This window comes from Amblyomma maculatum, chromosome 1 (assembly GCF_055883805.1).
Source record: "Amblyomma maculatum isolate TAMU_Amacu chromosome 1, ASM5588380v1, whole genome shotgun sequence".
Classification (NCBI taxonomy): Eukaryota; Metazoa; Arthropoda; class Arachnida; order Ixodida; family Ixodidae; genus Amblyomma; species Amblyomma maculatum.
Genome location: NC_139344.1, coordinates 431,439,636 through 431,453,934, shown reverse-complemented (window position 1 = coordinate 431,453,934; position 14,299 = coordinate 431,439,636). Strand labels below are relative to the sequence as shown.

The 14,299-nt window shown below is 45.2% G+C and overlaps 1 long non-coding RNA gene across 1 annotated transcript in view; it reads right to left on the bottom strand.

The window, feature by feature from the left end:
- Nucleotides 1-13,043, bottom strand: part of LOC146209391 (uncharacterized) — a 66,752-nt gene extending 53,709 nt beyond the window's left edge. The window contains exon 1 of the long non-coding RNA XR_014703431.1: nucleotides 12,952-13,043. This is a non-coding gene — a long non-coding RNA (uncharacterized LOC146209391). The remainder of the gene's footprint in view (nucleotides 1-12,951) is intronic.
- Nucleotides 13,044-14,299: the final 1,256 nt, after the last annotated feature.

The following is a 14,299-nucleotide window of genomic DNA, read 5'->3' as shown; positions in this document are numbered from 1 at the left end:
CGGCCGCTGTCCCCCCTGCTACTTTCTGGGGTATTTATGTTGTCTGTATACGAACCTTGAGAGTGTTCACCAGCGCCGCCCTCAGCCATAGCGGCGGACGTGGGACGTCCTTTGTTACCGCCAGCGTCACGTAGAACGTGATCAAGAGCGAGGGCGAAAGCTGTGCTAGAACCCTCTTACGCTACCTATGGCTTCAAGACTGCCAGAACCGAGACCCCCGTAAGCTACAAGCAGATCAATCAAGGGGAAATGAGGGTGCTCGTTATAATACATGAAGGAAAGAAGCCAACAGTCGGCGAGGCCAAGGAAAGCGTTGGGGATGGTATGTTTATGTCATTTTTTTTAATGTTTACTTCGATAACCACAGAAATTAGTAATGTAATCTGTTTAGAGGAAAGATAATTAGACATATAGTAGAAGAAAAAACAACGTGCCGATGGTGGGATCCGAACCCACGACCTCCGAATAACGCGTCCGGTGCTCTACCAACTGAGCTACATCGGCCGCTGTCCCCCCTGCTACTTTCTTGGGTATTTATGTTGTCTGTATACGAACCTTGAGAGTGTTCACCAGCGCCGCCCTCAGCCATAGCGGCGGACGTGGGACGTCCTTTTTTACCGCCAGCGTCACGTAGAACGTGATCAAGAGCGAGGGCGAAAGCTGTGCTAGAACCCTCTTACGCTACCTATGGCTTCAAGACTGCCAGAACCGAGACCCCCGTAAGCTACAAGCAGATCAATCAAGGGGAAATGAGGGTGCTCGTTATAATACATGAAGGAAAGAAGCCAACAGTCGGCGAGGCCAAGGAAAGCGTTGGGGATGGTATGTTTATGTCATTTTTTTTTAATGTTTACTTCGATAACCACAGAAATTAGTAATGTAATCTGTTTAGAGGAAAGATAATTAGACATATAGTAGAAGAAAAAACAACGTGCCGATGGTGGGATCCGAACCCACGACCTCCGAATAACGCGTCCGGTGCTCTACCAACTGAGCTACATCGGCCGCTGTCCCCCCTGCTACTTTCTTGGGTATTTATGTTGTCTGTATACGAACCTTGAGAGTGTTCACCAGCGCCGCCCTCAGCCATAGCGGCGGACGTGGGACGTCCTTTGTTACCGCCAGCGTCACGTAGAACGTGATCAAGAGCGAGGGCGAAAGCTGTGCTAGAACCCTCTTACGCTACCTATGGCTTCAAGACTGCCAGAACCGAGACCCCCGTAAGCTACAAGCAGATCAATCAAGGGGAAATGAGGGTGCTCGTTATAATACATGAAGGAAAGAAGCCAACAGTCGGCGAGGCCAAGGAAAGCGTTGGAGATGGTATGTTTATGTCATTTTTTTTAATGTTTACTTCGATAACCACAGAAATTAGTAATGTAATCTGTTTAGAGGAAAGATAATTAGACATATAGTAGAAGAAAAAACAACGTGCCGATGGTGGGATCCGAACCCACGACCTCAGAATAACGCGTCCGGTGCTCTACCAACTGAGCTACATCGGCCGCTGTCCCCCCTGCTACTTTCTTGGGTATTTATGTTGTCTGTATACGAACCTTGAGAGTGTTCACCAGCGCCGCCCTCAGCCATAGCGGCGGACGTGGGACGTCCTTTGTTACCGCCAGCGTCACGTAGAACGTGATCAAGAGCGAGGGCGAAAGCTGTGCTAGAACCCTCTTACGCTACCTATGGCTTCAAGACTGCCAGAACCGAGACCCCCGTAAGCTACAAGCAGATCAATCAAGGGGAAATGAGGGTGCTCGTTATAATACATGAAGGAAAGAAGCCAACAGTCGGCGAGGCCAAGGAAAGCGTTGGGGATGGTATGTTTATGTCATTTTTTTTAATGTTTACTTCGATAACCACAGAAATTAGTAATGTAATCTGTTTAGAGGAAAGATAATTAGACATATAGTAGAAGAAAAAACAACGTGCCGATGGTGGGATCCGAACCCACGACCTCCGAATAACGCGTCCGGTGCTCTACCAACTGAGCTACATCGGCCGCTGTCCCCCCTGCTACTTTCTTGGGTATTTATGTTGTCTGTATACGAACCTTGAGAGTGTTCACCAGCGCCGCCCTCAGCCATAGCGGCGGACGTGGGACGTCCTTTGTTACCGCCAGCGTCACGTAGAACGTGATCAAGAGCGAGGGCGAAAGCTGTGCTAGAACCCTCTTACGCTACCTATGGCTTCAAGACTGCCAGAACCGAGACCCCCGTAAGCTACAAGCAGATCAATCAAGGGGAAATGAGGGTGCTCGTTATAATACATGAAGGAAAGAAGCGAACAGTCGGCGAGGCCAAGGAAAGCGTTGGGGATGGTATGTTTATGTCATTTTTTTTAATGTTTACTTCGATAACCACAGAAATTAGTAATGTAATCTGTTTAGAGGAAAGATAATTAGGCATATAGTAGAAGAAAAAACAACGTGCCGATGGTGGGATCCGAACCCACGACCTCCGAATAACGCGTCCGGTGCTCTACCAACTGAGCTACATCGGCCGCTGTCCCCCCTGCTACTTTCTGGGGTATTTATGTTGTCTGTATACGAACCTTGAGAGTGTTCACCAGCGCCGCCCTCAGCCATAGCGGCGGACGTGGGACGTCCTTTGTTACCGCCAGCGTCACGTAGAACGTGATCAAGAGCGAGGGCGAAAGCTGTGCTAGAACCCTCTTACGCTACCTATGGCTTCAAGACTGCCAGAACCGAGACCCCCGTAAGCTACAAGCAGATCAATCAAGGGGAAATGAGGGTGCTCGTTATAATACATGAAGGAAAGAAGCCAACAGTCGGCGAGGCCAAGGAAAGCGTTGGGGATGGTATGTTTATGTCATTTTTTTTAATGTTTACTTCGATAACCACAGAAATTAGTAATGTAATCTGTTTAGAGGAAAGATAATTAGACATATAGTAGAAGAAAAAACAACGTGCCGATGGTGGGATCCGAACCCACGACCTCCGAATAACGCGTCCGGTGCTCTACCAACTGAGCTACATCGGCCGCTGTCCCCCCTGCTACTTTCTTGGGTATTTATGTTGTCTGTATACGAACCTTGAGAGTGTTCACCAGCGCCGCCCTCAGCCATAGCGGCGGACGTGGGACGTCCTTTGTTACCGCCAGCGTCACGTAGAACGTGATCAAGAGCGAGGGCGAAAGCTGTGCTAGAACCCTCTTACGCTACCTATGGCTTCAAGACTGCCAGAACCGAGACCCCCGTATATATATATATATATATATATATATATATATATATATATATATATATATATATATATATATATATATATATATATATATATATATATATATATATATATATATATATATATATATATATATATATATATATATATATATTTATATATATTCCAGTGTAATTAACATCCGCCTTAGGATCAAGGCGGAGCTCAATTATGGTTTCCTTGTTCTGTTTCCCTGAACTCGGACACTCTAAACCATTAGCATTCCAAAGTTCTGAATAAATCATTTTCCCACGTGTAGAAGCCGAGCCTATACGTGCCTTTATGCATCCATACTGAAACAAAGCTGCATATTTCATGTTCTAATTAAAGAAGAGGTTAACTACCAAGCGAGTGCGCAACAAAAGGAGTTGAACATGGTGTTTGCGTTTGCTCGTGAGAGGATGGATTGCAACGCTGGTCTAAACATTCTAATCATGTATTTCTGATTAGCAGGGCTAAGAACTGCGTCATCCACCATTTGACCTCATTGAAGCACCAAGGCAAAACCGAGAAATAAAGGTAAGCGTTGCAGTTGCCTGCAGTGAAAAAATAAGAGCGATGATGAGGCTGGTTGATTTCTGCGAGCACACAGGGCACATGTGCACTTATTTTTTCACTAGCTACGGATCGAATAATATTAGTGTCTACGAAAATAATAGGCATTCATAGCAAAAATACGAGTGTTCTGCTATCTAGCCAGTTCTTACGATGTGTGCGGCTTGAAATTAGGACGTTATTGGGATGAAAATAGTTGAAACATGTTTGTGTGAAGCAAGTACTCTGCTTGAAATTACGAAGCTCTGACGGAAATTGTAAGGGAGGCGTTATGAGAAGCAGCGAAATGCATAATATAGGCGAACAAGCTTCCGTTAACGATAACGCACTGGAATTAAAAGAAGAAAACTGCGCTGCTGTGAGGTATATAACTCTGAGAAAACATTTTGGGTAACCAAGCCTCCTTTGAGACACGAGGATTACAGCCTGCGGCCGAACATAGCTGGTAAGGAAAGATAACGATATTTAAGGGATCACGCGGAAAAATACTGATAGCCTGTATTGGCATAAAATGCCATCGCACACAGTAAGGCCTGGTGTTTATGGTGGTGCACCATGTCCCGTAGAGGAATACTACAAAAACGAACTTAGCCTAGAAAGACAACGACGGCATTGAGCGGTGTTGATGACAGAACTTTAAAGGAAACTGTGCTATTTTTCTTCCTCGTCACATATTATTGAACATTTCACGGTACGTTGGTTTCGTAATTTGAAAGCGAAAGCCTTTCTGGGCGCATGGCGAAAATCTGGTGTCGACAAGATTTTTCTGCGAGGTGCTTGAGCAAGATTCCGCGAGTGGCAGACACTGCGGCTTTCTTTTCCTGTTAACCATTTATGGAACGCCGGTGAACTTTGATGCGGTAAAAAAAAAAAAAAAAAAAAAAAAAAAAACGCTGATTTTGTTCGACACAGGGTACGCAATGTACCGTGCGTCGCAGCAATGTTCGGGCTTTTCGATTTCTCCACTGCAGATTCTGCAGTGCTATCTGAAATGTTTGTCATTGGTACCAAATTTTACCAGTGTGTGACAATTTGTTGGGACCCAAATAAATATTAACCTGTGCGGTTTTTTGGAGGCGAGGAGATTCCAACGGACAACCTTGGTTCTGTGTTGTCACTGCAGGCATAGCCATACACAATCAGTCTGCGCTTGCTAAATGACCAAGTTTAGTAGCTTCGGTAATTCAACAACATAGCGACTCAAGATCTCGCTTATGACTCGACATTTCGGCCAATCTATGAGCATAAATAGATTTGTGGTCGTTTCCGTGGCTTCGTAATTTGGTATGATGTGACGTGAGAGGTTGCTGGATGCCTGTGGTTTCGGTTTAGATCTTTGAGAACATCTCTGCTTGGCACTTTAAAAATGGCTTTTGTACCACAAAAAAAACGGCTCTATTGAGAATAATAGGATAATTAGCTAAAATGTTGAAACAAACCCGGGAGTTGCCCTCTAACAATTGTGCTACATATGCAGGACTGATATGTCTTGTTGATTCGTTCGACACTGCAGAGTTCGGAATTAGCCTACAGTCAATGCTTTCCGGTGACTATTTTGATGCCGTTTATACAAAATTAAAGCTGAAATTATTTAGTTGTTTGTCCTTTATATAATCTGCTGTCGGACACTTCAGAGGAGTGTTAGCACATATCTCACTACCTTTAGTAAATGGCCGTCATATGGGCGCCCTTCGTATAGTTAATATTACGACTAAGCGCTCGGCACACCCTTGGTGCATGCCGATAGGATAGAAACAATTTTTAGCTTATTTCTGTTATTAATGTCAGCAGAACACTCTTGTTTTTACCAGATAAAACTGCGACCGCGTGCAACAATCATTGCCCTGTAAAGATCCATGCAACGACGCGTGGAAGCCTGCTGGAAAGTCTGGGACTAACCACTCAAGGGTACACTTGTTTATTGAACACGGTGTTCCAGCTAGCATGCGGTGTGGGTTGTTCTTTTTTTTTTTTTTTTTTTACGAGAACCGAAGCGTTATTCTCAAATGAACTTTGATCACTGCAGTCAGGCTTTACCCGAAGTACTGGGTATTATTTTGTTTCGTTCTGTCTACTTAAACCATTTGTCGATATTAAATAATAAAATTTTAAATATTGCTATAAACAACTGGTGGCAATAGCCAGGTTTTCGAATGCCGCTAAACCGGTCCGACATAACTGACTCTGACGAGATAGACTAAGCGTAGGCCAATTTTCCGGCAAACATAAAACCCAGGGAAGTATAAAAATAGGATGGGACAGCGCTCCCATCTGCGGTTTGGTAAAACGCTGCCAGATTCATGCCTTTGCGACGCCCACGACAGAGGCTTGTGCTGTTGCTGGCTTAGGCAAGGAGGCTCTACCTTGTATGGGTGATGGGTGGTAGCGGCTCCAGCCAACGCGTCACAAAAGCTCGCTGTTAGCAGCAACTGACGCCTATTCCGCAGCAAGAGAAGCTCTGTCACTTTGCGGGGCGTCATATCTATGCCAGGAGTCTTTCCAAATACTGTCGTTTGCTGCTTTATGCTAATCAGCCTGTCCAAGTTAACAGAGAAGCCAAATTGAACGATATCTGCTTCAGGCAGCAGCAAAATGCATATACGCGCAGTAGAATCGGCAACAAAAGGAACTAGCCAGAGCAAATAAAGCTAGCCTAAGTGATCCAACATTTTTAGCATCGCTCCGTGAGATAAAAGATCAACTCAAAATATTAGGTGTGCTTTTTTGAAAATCGAATGATGACGATAAATTTATTCTGCCAACCAATCTCTGCAAAGCTGCATTTGCACGCGCCGTAGGCAATAAAATATTATAAAAATAACGTTGATTACACGCTGGCTGAAGCAAATAATATTATTCAGCTATGAAGCATTTATAATGATTCAATTTAATTTATTCATCGTAGTTATCACTCATGCCTTCTGAAGGATGAAAGTCGCGGCATGATGAACCGAGCAGCGATATGTCAATTTGCTAGCAGTATTCGCGTTGCACGCCTGCGGATGAAAATTGCTGAATGCCCGAATACCTCCTCGATCAAGGTGCGCTGCACATGGTCGAGTGTTCTGGATTAGAACCCAGTATAAAGTTGTCTACTGCCATGTGATGTACCCACTACTCGCGCTTCTTGCATTCAGCTGAATTCACCGGTGATGACAACCTGTTCACGGCCACCGCACACACACTCGAACCTGCATCAGGAAGTCTATAGCGCCTATGTCGGGGCTTCGGGCTGCAGATGCTTCCTCGAACGCTTGAGCGTATACGAGACGCTGTAGCGGCCCTCTCACGCATACGGCTGGGGCAGCGCACATATGCTCTGTGCGCTTTGCCTCAGCCTCTGCATAACGCTGTCCGTCTACGCTACTACGCTACCTTCTCCCATTGGGAGTGGGAAAAGTAGGCAACAGCAACAAGCTTCTATGCTGTTGTTTTCCTACTGGAGAGCTTGGAAACGTTCTTCTCCGAAAGTAGTCTTTCTCTTTGCAGCGCGGGCTTTGTCCTTTGTGTTCCTCGAGAAGGCAAGCTAGAAGACTACAAGCCATTGTCAGGATCACGGCAAGAACAGCTCGGGACTAGGAGGCCACACTGCCCAGCTCAGGCCAGGAAGACTTGCTTCGACTAGTGAAAGTTACCATAGCGGTGCCAAACACCAATATGCTCCTTGAATAAGGTTTCGGAAAACATGCCACCAATTTATTTTAGTGAATTAACGTCTTCAACAACAATCTTGAAGGCTATATAGAACACTAGCATGCGGTTCCTAACACCCTTGCTGAAATGCACTGCCCTAAAAGCCGCGCACTGTTCTTATTTGATATTCGGACATGGCATTTGTTTCTATACAAGCGCCTCAATTCTGAACCACCCCAAATGTTGAAGGCCAGGAACAAAATTTCTTTAAACGTAACTAGATCAAATCTTAAGAAATTTAAGATTAGCAACATTGACAAAACATCAAGAATATTCACTTGCCAAACACCCCTTACCCGCGCCTCGCGTGCTTTCAAACTCCGTTCATATTCATTTGCAGATTTCTACTGCGAGTCTCTGGACGGAGCAGCGCGATCAGTGGAATTGCTAAGTGAAATCAACGGCGCCCTTTCAAGTACTTCAGTCTGCTGTGGCTTGAAGTAGCAATGACTACAGTGCGTTATTTTGATGTAGATTGAGGAGGCACCAATCGCACACCACTTTTTCTGCCTTAATCAGTTTTGTAATATGTAATATTTTATAATGTAGAGCTAATAGACCTGTAGACCTATTATAATGTAGACCTAATAGTTCCCATCCATGTTGTTAAAAATATTGGCTTTGATTCTAATGAAACTCCACATTCAAGTTATGACTTGGAATCTACACGTGTCGTCTGCAGGTCTTTTTGAAGGCCCTTGTTCATGTGCATGCATGTTAGTGCCCACTTAGCCTCTAATGTCTGAGTTTGTGCCTACAATATAGCGTTTGCACAAAACAGGCGCGCTGTGGAATGCTTCTCCCAGCACTAATTTCGCAGATAAATGGCCTTTTGTGGTTAGCAATTTTAATCGCAAATTTATTTGGTGTACTTGCCTGATTCAGTCAGAAGCCAGATGTTCTCATCGTATTCGGCCGCGACGAATCAAGAGAAGCCTCTGTCTCAGTGCTGGCATCGGTGACACCAAACTGCGCTGTTTGCAACAACCTTCTATTGCTCTTGTGCTGTGTCAGAGTTGAGGAAACAACACAATATGGCGCCTCTAGTGCAAGCGTTGGGGCAGCGGCTTATCTTGCTTCGCCGCCGCCTAATACGATAGGAACGTCTGCCTCTTCATATTGAATCAGGCAAGTACATCGAACAAATTTGATATAAAAAAATACTAATGACAAAATGTCATTTCTTTGTGTAATTTGAGCTGCGAGGTTTCCGCAGTTTAGGTGGGCGAAGCGTTCCACAGCGCGCCTGCAATTGTGCGACGCGCTGTATATAATATACAGTCGGAAGCTAGAACATTATGTGTAAGATCGGTCGACGTAGACATAAAGCCCCACTTTAACCGAGACGTATACTAAACGTACTCGCCGGGCCTAGGGTAGCGAGGCTGACCCGGCATCCAAAGGTGCTGGGTTAAATTCCCACCTCTCACCCTGCCACATGAGCACGACGAGTTGACACCTTCTGCCACCTACGGGATAACACGTGGTCTTATGACCTCAGCTAACCCTCCAACCAATCAGTGATTGGTCATGTCACCTGCCAATTACCATATGTCAGAACCATTCCCGTGTATTTCAAGTCGCAACATTGACAATGCGGACGTCGCATTTTTTTTTTTTTTGGTACGCTTTGGCGTCAATTCGGTCGCCGCCAATATTCTAGGTCGATGATCTATATTCATGCGCCCAATAAGCGTACATTAGACCCTGCTAGAACAGCAATTGCTAGAGTAAATTAGGCTATGTCTATTCTGGCCAGTGCCCTTTAACAAGGTGCTTTGTCCTCTAGGTTTTGTGTCGACGAAAATGGATCGAAAAATACATTTGACTGTGAACGAAGCATTTATTGAGTTCTCGAATGAAAAAAATGTAGAGAATGGAAGGACTGCAGAGATGTACTGGCCTGCTTGCATGCGGAAGTGCGAAAGCATGTAGAATTCTGGGCTTACTTTTGTTATAAGCTCGTACTAGGCTTTTGTTTTTTTCCGGCTTTTACTTTACTGTTTTGTCAGAGCTTTAAATTTCTTTTAATTGCTTGTTTTCTTATTTGTTTACTGTTTATTTAGGTATTAGTTCATTTTATACTTTACGTTTTTGTTGTTAACTATTTTTGCGCGTGTTCCTTGCTAACTTTTTCGATATAGGAGAGGCGGCTCACCACGCGAGTTTATACGACTAAATTCATCACGTTCATCACTCCTCCTTCTCGCAAATATGTAATGTAAGCATATACAAAAAGGCAGTTAACTTTAAGATCAAAGTTCAAGGTTGGAGACTTCACTCGTACTTCCCGCTTTTCTGATTTGCCCCTTGTCGTTAGGCTTTTGGACTAAATTAGAGTTTTAGAATAGGGGCCCCCAAGCTTTGGGACCCCCAAGTAGCTTGGGGCGTCGACATGCATATGCGCAGAACGTAAGGCACGCTTGGGGTCCTGGGTTAACGCTTGGGGCGGGCCCTATTTTTTGAAAATAGCGTTCGCCCCATGCCGCCGTTGGGTCGCTTGGGTTATGGCAACATGGCGGTGTCCAGCCAAGCGGCGACCACTCGCCTTGGCACTCATTCGTCGTTACCGCTCCATGGTGTCGCGCGTTCGTGGAAAACGAAAGACCAACGAAGCTTGGGCTATGTCTCATGAGGCCCGCATCACCAAACTTAGGCGATGAAAGGCCCCATATTTTATAATTGTTTCCGGATTTACCGCGAGCTGCTAGGCTTAGCGAGGTCTCCTTGTTTGGTTTCCATGGGGACCAGACGTCGGGAAGCGCGGAAGGTTGAAATGAGGATCCTAGGCTTAGCTTGGATTGACAATTGGCCGATTTCGTCTTGTCTAACGAAAACGGTTTATGTAATTGGTAGTTGTAATATAGCTTTGTAGGATGGTAGCACGTGTTGAGGAATAAAATAGCGTTGTTGGCTTTTATATTTCAATGCTTTTTCGTGGTTTACCGTCGGGTGCTGCGATTGACGAACGCAAGCCCGGCTCTGCGGCGTCGGGAAGACCCCTATTCTAAAACTCGGTGCTCGGCTAGGTTGCGCCGGGGCCCGATATTTTCTAAGGGCCCCAAGCCTTGGGTCCCCCTATTATAAAACTTCGTATTGTCTCTCTGTATACTATATTGCCAATGCACACTCTCTGGATGTGTAATTCCGCCGGCTAGAGCTTTCTGGGCATGATTTCGCTGCTTGGTGTGTGGAAAAGGCAGGAGGGCAGCATTGTTATGCTGCCTTGGTTCTTAAGTTAGCAGTCATCAGCACGTGTTGTGGATAACCAACCAGAAAGTGCTGTCGACGAGCCCACTTCTGTCGGCAAACAGTTGCACTCCGCGAGTGCTGTACTCATAAAGACACTCACCTTACGCGCTATGCTTCTTGGTGTGGAAACAGCGGTGCGTACTCCCGTGTTCTTGGGGTCACAGAAAAGGCGGAATAATTGCTTAGAATATCAAATGAGAACGGGCGACAGCGTCCAGAAGCAGGCTGCGGCAAAGCTCCGGTCACTATCGTATATGTTAGAGACGCAGTGCTTCGCGGCAACAGTTACAGGTCGTGCCTCATTTTTTTAAAATACGGGGCCGTAATGACAGCGCTGTTTTTTTTTTAGTTTTAATGGCAATATACATAGATCAAATGAGTTAGTTTGCTGACGTCTTGATTCGCGACGCCGTCGTCGCTTGGGGAAAGCAGCCATTGCTATCTGTAGGGGCTGTTTGAGATCAATCTTCTCAAGCACGACAAATCTGTAACAGCGCCGCTCGCAGCCATCACGAGTAAACCCTTGCCCCATTGACTAGAACGGAAAGCTCGGCGACACGATAAGAATGCAATTACTTAACGACGAAGCTTTGTCGAGACCAAACCCGAGATATGAAAAGAACGAGAGCGCCGCCATTAGAATAATTATTTCCTATCACATATTTATCTAATATATTTATAATTATTTCATATCACACATATTTATATTCTGCCGCAATACACGACATAAAATTGCAAACATTGTTAGCACAAATAAAAATGTAAATACAAGGAAGCGACTGGTCACGGGAGTCCCATTCAACGAAATCCATGAAGGATCCCTAATAAACGCTTTATTAGCGTTTAATGACAAGCGTTGCTTTTTATAACTGCATTAAGGTTAACCAAAAGATAATTCAGCTTTGAGTTGCAGTTGTTTTGGTATCTTTTTTGCAGACATAGGTTGAAGAAACCTGGTCAGCCAGACTACGGCTTGACACAAAAAAACTAAATGTGCCAACGGTCTCGCAATTAGCGTTAGGCTTTTCTAAATTAATATTATAAATTTACAATTAGCCGAAGAAGAACACACAGAATAGGAGAACACAACGACATAATGGTGCGTGTTTTTTCAGCACATTTCTTGCTTCGGAATGAAGATACTAACAAACTGCCACATATAGCACTGCTTATAAAAAAAAAATGCAAAGGTCCACAGTCTAGCGTGAATAAGTTGAATGAGCGAGAGGCTTGCGATGCATACAGTATTTTCAAAATATGGTATATATCGTATCGAAAGGAGATCCGTTTAATATTTACAGCAGGCAGCGGACAGCAATGACTGGAAACAACTAGTTGGTGCTTGCATGATTTTGTTTCCGATAAATCCAGCGAGGTGTTATGAAAAAAGGCGCGAAAGGAGCGGTACAGTGAACAAGTGGGCAGAAGTTAACGAATGGTACGTATTCTTCTACCTCTAGCTTACGTGATATAATTAGCTGAACTACCAAGTGATTTCTGCAACAAACCTTCGCGAATAGGTCGACCATGTGCTAGTATCGTCGGAAAAGGCGCTCCTGTCGACTGAGACACTTTCTGGGAAAACACAGGAAAGTTTTCAAGGTATATTTTGGGGGAGGAGAGGGGGGGGGGGTGATCTCTGTTGGATCGCCGTACCTCTTTATTAGCTTTTCTGCATATATAGGGATAACAGCAACAACATGCTTTGACATTTTTGAGGCTGATTAAGCCGGGACATTGAACTACGTTCCCTTTACGCTTGCGCTTTCGCATGTGAAAAGCCAACATGAGTTTTCTGTAAAAAAAAAGGCTTTGACGCTGCTCTTCTTGGAGAGGAAATGCCGGGAATTATCCTGGTGGCTGTTTAGAAAATTACCCCGGCAGGGATAAAAAGCGTAAGCATTGGTTATTTGTTTCCCGAACCCGCCTTACCAACAGATCATTATGAATGGATAGGGAGCCAGAGTAGAAAAAATATGCCCATACCGATTCCCGTAGGGGAAAACGCATAAAAGAAAAGACTTCCATCATGTATAGCGTATTGCACAATTACCGGCGGTCTGTATAATGCTTCTCTCAGCTAAACCGCGGAATCCTCGCAGTTCAAATTTCGCACAGGAATTGCATTTTGTCGTTAGTATCTTTTATACCAAATTTGTTTGGGGTACTTGCCTATTCAATCAACAGAAGTCGAATGTTCTTACCGTATGCGGTGGCGGCGAAGAAAAAGAATCGACTGCCCCAACGCTAACACCGGAGGCGCCATCGTTTGCTCTTTCCCTCAACTCTATCACAGTAAAACGAGCTGCGATGGAAGGTTGTCGACCGCGGTCGACGCCGCGGGCCGCGCTGGCCCAATCTTCTCGCCTTCCTACTGGCTGATAGAAATCGGCGGAATGTTTTCCGCCGGCCAGAATCAGTCCCGGACCGATTTGGCTTTGCGCCCAGATTTCCGGCGGATTCTCGACCGCGGCGGCGGAATTCGCTCGCTCTCGCCACCGAATGCGCAAGTGTGACGAAGCCATAAGGCGGCTGCAAACTCACACCCTTTACGACGCATTTAGATTACACGCAATGGGCACAGCTTCTTATTGTACAATGTCAGTTCCGCGTAGAGAAGGGAGACTTGTATTCAATGGAAAGAAAGCTCACCTTTATATATCGTATGGATCGGCCAATAAAATCTGAAAATTAAACTTACAATTCATGCTAGGTCAGAGGGGAAGGCGGAGGGGGAAGGGACGGCAGGCGGCTTTTGCTGGTGTAAGCCTTGGAAATCAGGACAGAGTACTCGAAGGAGCACGGGCAGCAGCAGCACTCAAAGAAGTGCCGAACCACGGACTCCAACAATGCCTCTTCAACCTAGTACATTGTTTTTTTTTTTGTTTTTTTTACCACCATCACAAAAGAGGATCTGGGTGACGTTAGGGAAACGTTTGCACTTACAGTATGAAGGTGCTCTTGCAAGTGAGAATCGTTGTGAAGAACTTAAATATATGTTTTTGAAAAATGCGAATACACGTCTGTCCTGTGTATTCGCGCGTGGTCCAAAAAAGATTTAACCAGACAGAGTTAAGGACCTCTTTCTGCAAAGCGCACCACAGGCATGAGCGGCAACTCACAAACATACCTTTGGCATGAGGCTGTTTGCAGTTGACACGTCCAGTCGCTTAGTGGGCGGCAGGTTGTGTGACGTATCGACACTATTTGATCTGTATGAGGTGGGAGTAAGTGTCACTTCGAGTGCCTTCTCTAAGATCGGAAATGAAAAAGAAAAGAACCGCGCTGTACGCCAGCAAGGTGGGAGTGAAAGTGGAAGGATAGAAAACGTGGTGCACGGCTGGGAAGATCTATAACGTGCACTGGCATCGCACAGCACAAGGATGTCCCTTTGTTTCACCTCCATCAAAAGGCAGCCGCCTGTGGTCGGGTTCAAGCCCGGATACTCCAGTACAGTAGTCAGGCATCTTAACCACTATGTCAACTTAGTTGTCGCCGCAGTGTCGTTCTATATGAGTCGCGTTGCTTTGAGGTAGCAATTTATTTCAGGAA